This window comes from Perna viridis, chromosome 3 (assembly GCF_037379345.1).
Source record: "Perna viridis isolate PV_CMFRI_1.1 ecotype Kerala chromosome 3, ASM3737934v1, whole genome shotgun sequence".
Lineage (NCBI taxonomy): Eukaryota > Metazoa > Mollusca > Bivalvia > Mytilida > Mytilidae > Perna > Perna viridis.
In genome coordinates, this window is record NC_142447.1 from 47,463,215 (window position 1) to 47,478,056 (window position 14,842).

The 14,842-nt window shown below is 34.0% G+C and overlaps 1 protein-coding gene across 5 annotated transcripts in view; it reads right to left on the reverse strand.

Moving 5' to 3' along the window:
- The window catches only part of LOC148622630 (putative G protein-coupled receptor No18), a 90,201-nt gene extending 79,845 nt beyond the window's left edge, over window positions 1-10,356 (reverse strand). For 4 of the 5 annotated variants that reach the window (XM_088572588.1, XM_088572586.1, XM_088572584.1 and 1 more), the window contains exon 1: window positions 9,903-10,173. The gene's annotated coding sequence lies outside the window, so the exon portion shown is untranslated. Of the gene's footprint in view, window positions 1-9,902; window positions 10,174-10,210 lie in introns of those variants that run through there. The other variant, XM_088572585.1, reaches the window with a different exon arrangement.
- Window positions 10,357-14,842: the final 4,486 nt, after the last annotated feature.

Here is a 14,842-nt window from a genome sequence, read left to right on the forward strand (position 1 = left end):
ATACCTAAGCGTTTTCTGTGTCTAGAGCAATGGACAGTATGATATTTACAAAATATATTTTTGTTCAGAAATTTTTTCAAGCATTAATTATAGTATTGTGGTTATGAAATATTAGCCGGGAACGGGATACCCTTTTGTGTTGTTTTTAAGAAAAGTAATGCATCAAGCATTTTCCTCTAATCTTTTTTGAATTTACAATAAAGGAAGACTGCCACATAAAGCTCTCTATTAAACAGTATAGAAATATATACAGTGTTGAATAATGATTATAAAGAATTATCATTTAGAAGGTTGTGAATATACAAAATCAACTTACCCATTACAGAGCATTTACATTTATGAGTTGAGTTAATATTTGTATAAATACTGGGGAAATGACTTCAACTCACGAGTTCTAAGGCCGATTAACATTTTACTATAATATTAAAAAGAAAAACAATCCGTCATATTGCTTATTGACACAAATAAGGCATGTCACAATACTCCTACCAACGACGCTTGCTTAACCAAATTCATCTATAATATCATTTTACTACAACTGATGTTATCTCCATAGTGCGAGAAACGATGATAAAGACACGTTTGTAAAATGTTTCTACTGTTACATCTTGAGCATTAAACCGTTACATTATATGCTTCGTTATTTCTTTCGTGTATACTCCTCGTTAAACACAAAAACTAAAAATAACCTCTAATAAATATTCTATTGACAACCTTGAAAGCTGAATGGTTTACAGTTTTAGGTCTCTGTGATAAGAAAAGGCAGAAGTTACCAAGGAACTGATTCTAGTCGACAAGAAGACATCTTTAAAAAAATTCATTACACGAGTTGCGTTGAAGTAACAATCCTAACCATCCGTTAATTAACGTACAGTGGACATTGTATATACAAGAAACAAATTGGGCAATTCGTTCTAAATGTTATCTTTTAAGTTATTTACATAAATATACACATGTGTCTTATTCCACGTGCATCTTAAAATTTAAAATTTTGGCTTTGATAAGGCGAAATAAGTGAGAACAGTCAACCTTCTACACCCATTTAAGAACGCCGCCATGGGGTTCCCCTTCCTCAGGGGGAACTCAATGGCCGCGTTCTTAAATGGGTGTAGCATCTATATCTGAATAACATTCAATAGACAATTTATTGTTTCACATTATTTTTTATAACCCTTCCTCAGCAAATCATTTTCCACTAAATGCATGGTAATTTTTTTTATATTCCGTGCCCAGATGGGGCATCCAATGTTACACAGGCTGGGACTATTATTGGGGTAAAAATTCTCAATTCGGGTATTTTTTGTCAAAATTTAGGAAGAAATGACCCGGTAAGCGAAAGCTGTATTTGATAAAGCCTAGCTGGCCGAGTGGTCTAGGGCGCTGGACTTTGTGCAGGCGGTGTTGCCATAGATGTCACAGTGGTACGAGTTCGAATCCCACGGAGTGATACAATTACATAATGTGATATATAAACGAAGACAATTGTCGATGAAATACATACTATAAGGCATATACAGTAGACTTTTGAAACAGCAAAGGATGCATTCATAACTTTTCAAAAGGCAAACATAGCTGCCAAAATAGGTAGTGCCGACATTCTGAGCAAAGCAGTGATGCAGAGATCACATAATGGGCTTTTCAGACGACAAAGAAAGCATCCTTGAGTGATATTACATTGTCAGATTGGTGGGGTTAAGACAGGCATGTTTCTGATTTTTCCATTCATTTCGCCTGATTCTTACAAACACTTACACTTAAATACAAATTATCCTAATAAAAAAAATAAACTACATTTTAGATCAGCCTTTATCATCCACTAACAGTTTTTGGGCTATTTTTGTCAATGCATATTTTAACACCACTGAGTGGTTCGGTCATGAAAACAGTTGTAATTCTACATTTCAGAGATAATTATGGAACAATATGAATTACAGAAAATAAACAAATTAGAATAAAAAAACATTTTATGTAAATAGTTTAAACTGAAGGACTCCTTCGTGTAAAAGAGGCATTAATTCATATGAAAAAACTTTTCAACTCATGGGTAGAAAAATGTAAAACAAGTAGCATCCATCTACCCTTTTCTAACCTTCCTTAATTCGAATCCATTGCAATATCTTGTACCATTGAACGAGGTGTTTTAACAAGCTTGTGCAAAATTTCTTCAATCATTACCTGCGTCACCAACAGTGAAGGCAGGTATAGTGGCCCGTCGACTGTCAAAAAGTATTTAAGCAATATTAACTTTTCACAGTGATCGTATATAAATTTAAGATTTGCAGCTCCGATTATGGAGGAATTTGATAAAAACAATTTCCAACACTTTGAACATACTAAACTTTGTCATTTTTTGCCACCTTATGTTGTGAACGCTACCTACTTTGTGTAATATGTACCTAAAACATTTAAGCATGCAATATTATTCAAATTTTTCATAATCACTATGTACATATTAAAGATGTGCACGTCCTGTTATGGAGAAATTTGATCAATTTATTCGACCTTTTGAGCATGTTGAACTTAGCCGTTTTAGTCATTAGTTGTGAACGCTACCTATTTTTTGTAATCTGTAACTAAAAAAAGTATTAAAGCAATATTATTCCAACTTTGCCTAGTGATTATAAATTTTACATATTGAAGATGTGCACCCTCTATTGAGGAGAAGCTTGTTAAACTTCATTTCAGTATGTTGAACTTGAGCTATTTTTTTCAGCAGTTTATGCTATAATTAGGACATTACGTAAGGAAATTTGAAACCCGCATTGTAATTTGTTTTAACTTCTCTAGTGTTTATACACTTATGAGCTGGCAAATATTTTACGGTGACGCAAGTCCAGAAATGTATTGGTCTTATTATATACATGATTTATATTTATTTGTAAAAAAAAAAAAACAAACAACTTGACATTTAACATTACAATAATAATATTGTAAAAAGAGGCAACAGGAGACAATTAAGTGCGTTGTAAGGTTAAAAACTTTGTTAAATTTTCGTGTGAACTTCTTTGAAAATTAAAAAAAGAGAAAATTAAATTTACATTAAAAATTCAAACTTGCATTTAACTTTTTTATAGTGTTGACTTCTGAATTAATGACAAATTGATGACTTTTGTAGATATTGTAATCCCATTTTATTGTCATAATTTGCCATTTTGTAAAATTAAATTCATAAAATTAGAATACCAATCCAATCTAAATCTGAATATTAATGCAACCTTTTAATGCAATGTACTCGAAAGCGTTATTCATGTAGGCATACATTCCAGATGGATTGGTTTATCACAATAGAGATCTTGTATAAATTGCAATTACTTTAGTTGACATAGTAACGAATTGAATGTAAAAAAACGTATGATTGCACTTTTACTCCAGAATCGGAAAGTGTTTATGTATCATGTTTTTAAAATAGACCTTGTAAGAAATCATTAGCACTTTTCAACATAACACCCTTTAAACTATGGTTTACTATAAAAAATATATTTAGACTTTCATTCAGTCCAGCAAAGACAACGAAGACATCGAGATTATAATTATTATTTGAGACTAAAATTTGGCAATACAGGACAGACGAGATCTTGGCGTCATTTATTTGGCAGTATCTTAAATAATGGTCCCTTGCAATCATCACTCAACTGATATCTGAATTGAAATAAGGAGTCAGTTATGATGACACAGTTCACAACTCTCAATGGACATCAGTATCTTTTCATTCACTTAAACATCATCAGATTGGAAATGTAATTTGAATTTGAAATAGCTTTTCGGTGTTTTTATAAAATATTGCGTTCTTATCTGTTCTCTTCAACACGAGATAGATACGAAAAAAAATCAAATATTGTTCTAATCACGGAGTTTCTGAAGCAATTAAGGAGAATAACACGCATGTTCGACGACAGTTTGAAAATGGGATGTAAAATTAATGAAGTTTTTCGCTCAAAATTTTCATGTAACAATTTCAGAAAAGTGTTAGAAATTTGGAATAATGAAGCTTGAAGCGTATAAATTCATTTTATAACAATCTCTAACATTGCAAAATGTCAAAGTGACATAAGAGTAGTAATTGTATAATTAAAGCTTGTCACAAAATGTGATCATAATAATGATGCTCTTGTAAAATAAACGGTTGGGAAATACGTAGATTATTTCGGGGTTATATTAAAGATATTTATGTTAACGAATCGAAAAATTGGCATAAACCACAGTCAATTAAACACAATGATTTGAACTGAATACATGAATTACCAGTACATACTGTACATGTAACTGAGATGGGATTTTTACGAGATTCATCACTATCCATCTAGAAAAAAATGAAAAAATATAAAAGTAAGACACGGAACTTCTACGTCATTTGTTACATCAATGGATATGTAGGATGCACATCTACCCCCTAAATCAATATATTCTACCAAATTTGAAAGCAATACATTGATAGGTTTAAGAAAAGTTGCGTCGAAAACGTTTTACAGTGTTCTGGGAAGTTGACAAACACTCTTAATTTAATTCCTGAAATGTCTACAAAACAGTTTTTTACATCTACACTTCATAATAAAGGTTTCAACAAAATAACCGAACTCATACAGGAGGGGTAATGTTTGTCGCATTCACTCCTTGAACAACTTGTGCTTTGTTTGATTTTCAAAAAGACACAAAACAATGAATTGAAATGATGTATACAAAGTATCAAAAGGACAACAGGGAAAAACTTACAAACATATTCAATAAGTCTAGAATAATCTGAATTGAAAATTACAGAAAGTACCTCTTTTGCCAATGACCAATTCAAAAGTGAGGGGCAGAAAACCGTCCTAGTTCATATTTTATCTGTATATAGAAGTGAAGAAAAATACTAATTTACTATAGACCCATCCAAGTCCGGGTGTCAAAAGAATAGGCCTGCAGCAGCGCTAAGCTTGTCGTAAAGGGCGATTAAATAGTGCTCAGAAACCTAGCCGGAGGCTAGGACGCTCTGTCCACAGAGCAACTGGGTTGTGTGCCTCTGGCGTGTCGCATGCTGGGGTTGTCAGGCTATAATACGGAAAACCTGACGGCAAACCATAGTGGTGCACCGTGTTGGGAACGATGCCACGTTCCTCGCACGTTAAAAAACCCTGCTGTGGTATTCTGCCGGAGTAGGAACCATAGGGCTCCGCCACAGGAGGCTAAATTGCCCGACCCATCTCTCCCTATTTCCAGTGGCAATCAAAATTTGTCGACCCCCATTATCCTTGTGTCCCATCCTATTTTTCATTTCATCATTATTTCATGTTCATTTCATCATCCACTTCATGTTCATCGCCTGAATATAGCTGAAATATTGCGGCTCGGGCGTTAAACCCCAACAAACAAACAAACCAAACTAGTTTACTATAGGTTTGAGAGGGAGGTTGGAAGTGAAAAAATAACTAGTTTACAATAGGATCGGGATGGAGGTTGGAAGTTAAAAAAAATACTAGTCAACTATAGTTTGGGAGGGAGGTTGGAAGCGAAAAAACTTTGGTTCTTGAGGCGAGATGACAAAGCAGTGGTCAACTCAATGTAAGACTAATTGACTGGTGTAGTGAAAAATACATTTGTAATGTTTTGTTTCGTTTTTAAAGAATATTCTGCCTGGTAAACGTCTTATGTAAAGATCACCATGTACATAATAAGGGCAGACTAGAATATCTTATTAGCTGTAAGAGTAATCACTTGAACCAAGGTTATAGCGGTAATCAAAAGAATATAATCCAGGGACAAAGACCAGACATGGAAAACGGACATACACAACAAAGAACATAAAGTAACTAAAATCATACATACAAAGTAACAAAAGCAAATGAGCAACTCGGACTCCACTAAAAACTTGGAGCATGGACCAGGTGCACCGGTAGTGTAAGCGTCCTCTGCTTTTCTAGAAACACCCACCGAGTTGCTCATAAAAAGTCAACTCCGGGGTAGACAAACGAGGAAAGGAAAACTATGACCTGTTGAATAATCAATTTTCATGGTGCAGATGGATACACCATAACGATCCAAGATCGTTGATGTAAAGATGTAAGATGTAAAGCTCCTAAGCAGTGAAGCTACAAAATGTCCTATTAAATATTGAAGATATTAGCTAAAGATTGGTATAAGATCTGCATCCACAAAATAATGCGTACAAGTTAGTGGATGTTCACCTTTACTTTGGTCTGACGCTACGGATACGTTATGCAGTATTAATAGTACATACTAACAATCAGACCTTGCGAAGGGAAACATGTAAAGAGGAGCGTCAAAACTGGGTACTACTCCTAATCTAGATTATGATTTAGCATTTATACTGAAATTCACAATATTTATATAATTAGTATTTTGTATTTATTTTTTTTATATATAAAAATCTAAATCAAAAGTAGTTGACAAGTTGAACTAAAGATGCTGAAAATCAAGATATATGATTCTGTGCCTCCATGGTTTATTACTTTTTGAACCACTGCAGACAATTGTTCTGGACTTGGTTCTCCCGTTTAGAAATTATGATCGTTATAAAAAATCTTAGAAATTAGTTAATAATCTTTATCACATGAACAACGTTGGCCTGTTACGTCAGCTTTCCTATCAAGTTATAAAATGTCCCCGTGCAGGTCCGGGTGTTAAAAGAATAGGCCTGCAGCAGCGCTAAGCTTGTCGTAAAAGGCGACTAAATAGTGCTCAGAAGCCTAGCCGGGGGCTAGGCGCTCTGCCCACAGAACAACTGGGTTGTGTGCCCCAGGTGGTGGAATGGGGTACCCCTGGCGTGTTGCATGCTGGGGTTGTCAGGCTATAATACGGAAAACCTGACGGCAAACCATAGTGGTGCACCGTGTTGGGAAATATGCCACGTTCCTCGCACGTTTAAGAACCCTCCTGTGGTATTCTCCCGGAGTAGGAACCATAGGGCTCCACCACAGTAGACTAAATTGCCTGACCCTACCCACCTCTCCCTTTTTCCAGTGGCAATCAAAATTTGTCGACCCCATTATCCTTGTGTCCCATCCCTTTTTCATTTCATCATCATCATTTCATGTTCATTTTATCATCCATTTCATGTTCATCGTCTGAATATAGCTGAAATATTGCTGCTCGGACGTTAAACCCTAACAATCAATCAATCTAAAATGTCAAAATCATATTTACATTTTTTTTTTCTTGCTTTACAAATGTAGGCATGAAATTGAATTGTTTCGATTGAAATTGACTTCTTCGCGCGGTTAAAAAGCCATCAATTATATAGAACAAAAGTGTTTCAGACATTTATTCTATTTGTGTTACGTATTAGTTGACCCCCGATAAAAATTGTAAAAGCAGGACATTTCGTTTTCATAAAAACAAGGAGGTGTAGTGTTGAACATGTTATTGTATAAATATCAAATTTGAAATTTCATATTTATTTTTAATTTATAAACAACGTGTATGCATCAATAAGATTATATATGATCCTAAATGTACTATATAGAATACACACCTATTTCAAATCCGTACAGAAATGTTGACAACTATTATTTCTAAACACACCTGCATGATAGTAAACAAGCAATTACGTAGATTCATGCATTTAGGATGCACTATTTGCTAACTATTGCTGATACATTGAGCCTCCATATGTTACTTAACCATACAATATGTTATCAATGATTTTATTGTCAGTGTGGTTTCGTTGATTTTAACACAAATAGCTATACATATCAAACATTCAATAGTGTAAAACATTTGAAGGAAATCATTTTTTGATAAACCAATTCAACAATAATCCTACGATACTAGTATTAAATATAAAATAAGTCCTAAATATTTTCCCTGGTTATGCCTTACTATTAACTACGTAGTATTAAGACTAAGATAGAGCAAAGCTAGCTAGAGTTTCGGTGTTCGCAAGGAAAAACAGATTTACACAACTTAAAGCTTTGGACACAATAATAAAACCACTTTGCAATTTCATCCTAGTTTTTGATGTTGGATCTATTTAACGAAAGAGTGTCTTTGTTTGTTTGTTGAGGTTTAACGTCCGAGCAGCAATATTTCCGCTATATTCAGACGATGAACATGAAATGGATGATACAAAGAACGTGAAATGATGATGAAATGAAAAAAAGGGACGGGACACAAGGATAATAGGGTCGACCGTTTTTTTTTATTGCCACTATAAAAAAGGAGGGATGGTTAAGGTCGGGCAATTTAGCCTACTGTGGTGGAGCGCAAAGGTTCTTACTCCTATCGAATACCACAGCAGGGTTCTTAAACGTGCGAGGAACGTGACATCTTTCCCAACACGGGGCACCACTATGGTTTACGGTCAGGTTTTCCGTACTATGGCCTTACAACCCGAGCATGTAACACGCCAGTGGTACCCCATTCCACCACCTGGGGCACACATCTCAGTTGCTCTGTGGGCAGAGCGCATAGCCCCCGGCTAGGTTTCTGAGCACTATTTAGTCGCCTTTTATGACAAGCTTAGCGCTGCTGCAGGCCTATTCTTTTAACATCCGGACCTGCACGAAAGAGTGTCTTCATATCTCGCAGTAATGAGCAACAACACGGTTATTTATAGGTGATAAACATCATACCCGTTCGAAGACATACAAGTTGTTCCATTCTTAACTCGCATGAAGCCACCTAGTGTGTGCATGTATGATTTTGACATCGTTTGACGAACCAGATAGAATTCGTGTGTTTTAAGGACGTTATTGTAGGATGAATGTTCATACTGTGTAAAATCATACCCTGATTGAAATAATGCCAAACCTTCACCTTAAAGTTAGTTCAAAAGATTTAAATATTATAACTGTACGGTAATAAAGAATTTAAACAAAACATTATCACTTAGCTGAAACTTGTGCTTGAAGCAAAAAATTATGTATAACGTATTTCAAAATAATGAAGTAAAGAACTTCGACAAAACTGCAGTGTCTTCACAATAAAAGATATTCGGAAAACCTAGTTATTGAAGCATATTATGTAGACTTGTTAAATGTGTCCTGTGGAACCAAAACAATAAACTTTATTTGTTACGGTTCAAAGGCTAATTTTGCAACGCTTTGCGTGTATTAAGAGCTCAAATCTGTTCCTTTAAAAAAAAACCTTACAACTGCGGTATAAAGTAATTTCCAATTGGCTAGTTCAGGACAATCGGTTCTGATATTTTAAATAATTAAATCCAGATAAAAGAATTATATAATTATCTTATTATCAGCCATACTATACTGTTCAAATCATTGATATCATTATTAAGGACTATTTTTAGCCTCCTTTAGATTTATATTTTTTTTCTCGACATTTTCAACATTTAACTTCAATAGAAATTAAATCTATTTGAAGTATCATTAAAACTCTTTCCTCTTAACAAATAGGCTACAAGTTGTAATTATGTCGAGTGCGTACTTAAAATCATATCATGGTTTTAAAATATGTAAATGTTCAACTTCGTACTGCAGAAAAACACATTTAAGATTATATCACATAACGTAACTATGTATCCTAAATCTTCCTTTCTCTACATGTAGATAAATAATGTTTTTTGTTGTCTTTATTTGAGAATAAAAGGAAACAATCCTCAAAAGGATAATATTTCATATTGGCTTTTAAAAATAGAATTTTTACGAGGTTAATGCACCCCATGGCCTTCCAATTAACTAAATATGGATATATTAGATATGAAAGTGGCCTAACATTGACCTTAAAGGACGGTAAAATAAAAAAAAATTGTTGTACTTTATCATTGGTAATTGTCCGATAAACACAGTTCACGATGCATCCAAAGGTAGAACTACTTTCTGTTTTTTCATATACCGAATGATCAATTGTGAAAAATATTTCCTTTTGTACGGAAAACAAACAAAAACAAAAGCTTATTAGTCTTTGAAATAAACTAATATAGCAAAATGTGAAACAGTAAAACTTACCTTTTACTTCAATAAGATACATCCGTTTTCTCACAATAAATTTAAAATCACTAGCCTATGTCGCAGTTAGTAGTATAAAGCTGCTGACAACTTTATTACCACACAAGGAAATTAAAAAAATAAACTTCGATTTGTTCAACTTTTCATAATATGAATCACAACATTGATATATATTCTTTCCTATTAGGTTCAGCTTTTCGGCAACTTAATTTACTGTCTGTTTAAGGTTCAACGGATTCGTCATATTAAAGGTTTTCACGGTTGATTGGCTCTGTAGCGGTGTAAAAACTATAAATGTAAATACATACCTCTATATACTGATTGCCGACAACAGTTTTCGACATGCTGTAATATTTTGCAATAATTTTATCATTAATGGAGAAATACGAAGTTCATTGAAGATGTCCCGATGCGTCGTGTACTAAAATTCGATTCATGACTGCTACTTTGAATGAACAAGGTTGACGCCTGCGAATATGCTGATTAACTTTCATTAATTAAAGGTATTGGATCTCCATCAATCAAGTAGCATTTTACAAATATAACGAGTTGGTCTTATTCTGAAGACTTACCAGTAAGATTGAATTGCATGAGACCCAACTATTCAAACAAGGGGGAAATGATAATCATCAAGTGCATTCATACTGTCCTCGGAAGATCTTGTCATCACACCTGTCCTATTGTACAGCGTAATATGATGATTCTAAGTATGTTGGGTGAATATCGCGTTATAATTTTGCTTCTCATGGTAAAATTGTAGGAATTTGAGTTGTAATGTCTCACAGAAATAGGTAGTTTGACCAAAAATGAATTACAACAATGATTTATATTTATAATTTTAATAGACGAATTAAATAAATTAAAGACGATTTCTTTTGGCATAAATTGGAAATTGAAAAATAACCAAACTATCATGATGCCAATTACAAGATATTTACCTCGTGCTTTTTTTTAAAGGTAGATCAAACCTACTGTAGAGATCATCCTTGCATCATCTAGCGAATTAATACAAATTTTAATTTTCAATGAGCAAATGGGGATAGATACATGTATGATGTGTCAAAGGTCAGGACATAAAAACTACAAATATAATAAAATAATAAAATAATCTCAAAAAGGAGGAGGCGATTATTGGTGGAAAATTTCATTTGAAAACTATTACTTTCAAAATAATAGCATAATGAGTATGTTTACCCTCATTTTTCTCATGGAAAAATGTCAGATTCTGCTTTGAACACCTCATATATAAACCAAATTTTGAATAGTTTCCTGCATGACATATATAGTTAGGATAATTTGAAGCAAATACTATTCCGGAATGGTGTTAATTTTTTTTTTTCTGATGATTAATCTGCGTTTGCTATAAAGTAAGAATACATAGTATGTTTATTTTGTATGATTGAAAATTTCATTCGTTTGTTATTTGTGTGTGTGTGTAACGGTGTCATTTTAGGAAGGTAGACTTAATTTTCACTGTTCGTTAAATACCACAGACTCCGTTTGACATTTACACCGTCGTCAAAATGTAACGGACAAAATATTATTGTAACATAAACAGGACATGTACAAAAGTCATGTATATTTTCGTATGTTTCAATAGAAAATGCGATAAAGATGCTATTGGGAATGATGCGATTATAAAAGTTTTCTACAAGAAATATCGCAAAATTTTACTGTTAAAGCCCCGTGCAGGTCCGGTTGTTAAAAGAATAGGCCTGCAGCAGCGCTAAGCTTGTCGTAAAAGGCGAGTAAATAGTGCTCAGAACCCTAGCCGGGAGCTAGGGCGCTCTGCCCACAGAGCAACTGGGATGGGTACACCTGGCGTGTTACATGCTGGGGTTGTCAGGCTATAATACGGAAAACCTGACGGCAAACCATAGTGGTGCACCGTGTTGGGAAATATGCCACGTTCCTTGCACGTTAATGAACCCTACTGTGGTATTCTCCCGGAGTAGGAACCATAGGGCTCCGCTACAGGAGGCTAAATTGCCCGACCCTACCCATCTCTCCCTATTTTCTAGTGGCAATCAAAATTTGTCGACCCCATTGTCCTTGTGTCCCATCCCTTTTTCATTTCATCATCAATCCATGTTCATTTTATCATCCATTTCATGTTCATCGTCTGAATATAGCTGAAATATTGCTGCTCGGACGTTAAACCGCAACAAACAAACATTTACTGTTAAATATTCGTTTTAAAATAAACATGATCTAACGTACAATGTTATTATACTTTATCTAAAAATGTCATGTTCTCAAATAAAGATTTCCTGAACAATATGAATAATATAATACAGTATGCACATCTGTTCTATGATGTTTACAACTGTACACACATTCCAAATAACAATAACAATGACAAAAATATAGATTTTTAAAAATTCATGCTGTTCATTGCATTCTGGCAGGGGTTGAACATCCAATGAAAATTTATCGTACAAAAACGGTCAATATAAGCTATTGTCATTACTTTGTACATGTATCTATTTTCGTTTCGGATAAAAATATATTTTCCTATGAAACTAGTAAGTGGGATGTTACCGAATGTTGTCTTTATTTCATAACAGTGCCAGTTATAGTGATCGAACAAAAGACATGGCCAAAATTGTGATCGAGTGATTGATTGATTGATGTTCAACGCAAGGATGATAGGGTCGACTAATTTCGACTGGCACTGGAAAAAGGCAGAGGTAGGTAGGGTCAGGCAATTTAGCCTCCTGTATCGAAGCCGAGGCTCCTTCTGTCGAACACCACAGCATGGTTCTTTAACCTTCGTGGAACGTGGTATTTTTCCCAACACGGTGCACCAGTATGGTTTGCGGTCAGGTTTTCCGTATTATGGCCTGACAACCCCAGCATGTAACATTCCAGGGACACCCAATTCCACTACCTGATACACACAACCCAGTCGCTCTGTAGGCAGAGCACCAAAGCTACCGGCCTGGGTTCTTGGCGCTTTGTAGTCGCCTTTTACGACAAGCTAAGTGCTGTTGCGGGCCTATTCTTCTGACACCCGGACCTGCACGCGGCATGATCGAGTGAAGGCATGGCCGAGTCTGTGGTTTAGAGTTGTTTAGTCGTTAATTACAACATATATATCTTTAACTATAAGATATACTGAAAAATTAATGCAACTTTTCTTTTCATTCCTTATTATAAAAGTCAAAGTATATTATATTTTTTTTGCTTTAAAAGGTCAACAATTACTTCTGCAGTTTTTATCTGATATCTTATAACAATAATCAATAGTTAAAAAGAACGCATTTTAATATGTGATAAAATGACATGATAGTATTTACTCTCCGTTGAGTTATTTCCCTTTAAATCTAGAACAAAATTTGTTATACATTTTGAAAAAACATTACATATAGAAAAAAAACTTTCAATTTATGAAATAATTATATATATATATTTATATAGACGTCGCAAATCGTTATGGTCAAAATTGAACGTCAACCCCTTATATAAGAGTTATTTGGATTTAAGACTTTCTTGAAATTCCTTAAATCTGGAATTCGAAATATTTATATGATTAGTTGATTTGTATTGGCGTTAGTTATGTTCATGCAGGGTACCACATAATGTCTTCATGCACCTTCTATTTTAATTTTATTTACATCTGAATGACTTTAATTAAATCATTATAGGGTTTCTTGTATATTTTTGTTGGGAGGGGAGCGGGGTTTCACCAATTAAGCTTTGCTCACAGTTTACTAGTTTGTTTCTTTTGTTCTTATTTTATTTAGAATGATAAAAAAATATGGCAAATAATAGGATATTAAATGATACCCAGGTCCCTGCCACTTTGTGTTCTGTTTTATATCAATTGACACATGCTTAATTACAAATCGTTACATGGAAATAACAGATTAATCTGAAATTCTTTACTATTCAAAAAGCTAACTCTTCACAATATTTTGGGATTGAAAAAAAATTAAAATGGCCTTAACTTTTGTTTCAATTATCCTAAAATGGCCGTAACTTTGGTGTAAATTATTCGATCAAACTAAATTTCAAACTGACATACAACTGTTCAGTAGACAGGATCAGGGGTATCCTTGTCGAATACCTCTTTTGAGTTTTACGGGAAATGCCCAGTCATTTTATAAGACTACTGGTATTATCATATTTTGTGATCATATTTTTATCACTGAATAATTTGCCTTAGAACAAATAAAAGGTATCAACGTGCATGCAAACTTATTTCTGCTACTGACTTAATTTAAAAAATAATGTACAAGGAGTGTAATATTTGTATCAATTGATATACTTTATACAATGGAAAGAATGTTGTCAACATAATATATTAATATCTGCACTGATTGATTGATTGTGATTGTTGGGGCTGAATGCCCGAGCAGCAATATTTCAGCTATATTCAGGCGATGAACATAAAATGATGATGAAATGAAAAATGCGATTGGATACAAGGATAGCAGGATTGTCATGTTTATGGTAGCAATAACTTGTTAACACTAACTTCTCAAAATGTAAGTTCGTACCTACTCATTATTGATTATTCAAACTTGTTTTTAAATTTTTAAAGAATTTTAAGAGTTTTAATGAAATAATAATAAATAAACGTTTTCCTCGATAACACAAGTTTTTCTATTACGGGGGTGTTGAGTACTGTTAGTCCACAATAAGATGCGTCTTTAGTTATATAAGGTATACTAGTTCTTTGACCAGTTCCGTATCCGTGATGGATTGTATTACAATTGACATAGAGGCATTCAAAACATTATCTGTTGCATTACTTCAAAAATATTTTGGATATCTTGATGATATGTTGGTCGTAATTAATCCTAACTTCGAAAACTATGTTCAAGATATCTACCTGATGAAACTGAAGCTGTCAACGCGGCGTGCAGATACGGGTGCCAAAAGAATAGGCCTTTAGCAGCGTTAAGCTTGTCGTAAAAGGCGACTAAATAGTGCTA